This window comes from Cynara cardunculus (assembly GCF_001531365.2).
Source record: "Cynara cardunculus var. scolymus isolate 2C chromosome LG 10, CcrdV1, whole genome shotgun sequence".
NCBI lineage: Eukaryota > Viridiplantae > Streptophyta > Magnoliopsida > Asterales > Asteraceae > Cynara > Cynara cardunculus.
In genome coordinates this window covers 13,972,640-13,973,890 of record NC_037537.1, presented here as the reverse complement: position 1 = coordinate 13,973,890, position 1,251 = coordinate 13,972,640, and positions in this window count along the sequence as shown.

Below are 1,251 nucleotides of genomic sequence, written 5' to 3'. Positions count from 1 at the left end.
GGATATCATCAAGTGAGAATTCGGGAAGAGGACACCCCCAAAACAGCATTCAGGACCCGGTACGGACATTACGACTTTTTGGTTATGCCATTCGGGCTAACCAATACACCGACAGTCTTTATGGATCTAATGAATAGGGTTTGCAGACCATACCTGGATAAATTTGTAATCGTTTTCATAGATGACATACTAATTTATTCACATAGTAAGAAGGATCATGAGCAACACTTGAGGATGATTTTTAGAGCTACTCAGAAACCAAAAATTGTACGCAAAATTCTCCAAATGCGAATTCTGGATTCGTGAAGTACAATTTCTTGGTCACGTGGTTAATGAAAAAGGGATTCAAGTAGATCCTGCAAAGATTGTGGCCATTAAGAAATGGGAAGCCCCAAGAACCCCAACGGAAATTCGACAATTTCTTGGTTTGGCAGGCTACTATCGTCGATTCTTTGCGAATTTTTCAAAAATTGCGCAACCACTCACAGCTTTAACCCAGAAGGACAAGAAGTTTGTTTGGGGAGAGAAACAGGAAGAATCATTCGAGACCCTTAAGCAGAGACTATGTAATGCACCTATTTTATCCCTACCAGAGGGTTTGGAAAACTTTGTGGTCTAATGTGATGCATCACATCAAGGCTTAGGATGTGTGCTAATGCAAAAAGATAAGGTCATTGCATATGCCTCAAGGCAACTCAAAGTGCACGAGAAGAACTATACTACGCATGACCTAGAATTGGGAGCCGTAGTATTTCCACTTAAGATTTGAAGACACTACCTTTATGGTACCAAGTGTACTGTGTTCACTGATCACAAAAGCCTTCAACACATCCTCAATCAGAAGATGTTAAATATGTGGTAAAGAAGATGGGTTGAACTACTTAGTGATTACGATTGTGAAATCAAGTACCATCCCGACAAAGCAAATGTGGTAGTCGATGCTCTAAGTAGGAAGGAAAGAGTCAAACCAACAAGGGTGAGGGCTTTGGGAGCGATTGTAAACACCAGTCTGATGGCGCAAATTCTCGAGGGTCAAAAGGAAGCATTAAAGAAGGAGAATTTAAAGAATGAGACCCTACACCGCATAGAGACCAAGTTTCAACTGAAATCAGATGGAGTGTATTACTTGGGAGACAAGGTTTGGATACCTAAGATTGGCAATCTTAAAATCCATAATTTTAGACGAAGCCCATCGATCAAAATACTCAGTCCACCCGGGAGCGAATAAGATGTATAAGGATCTTAAGGAAC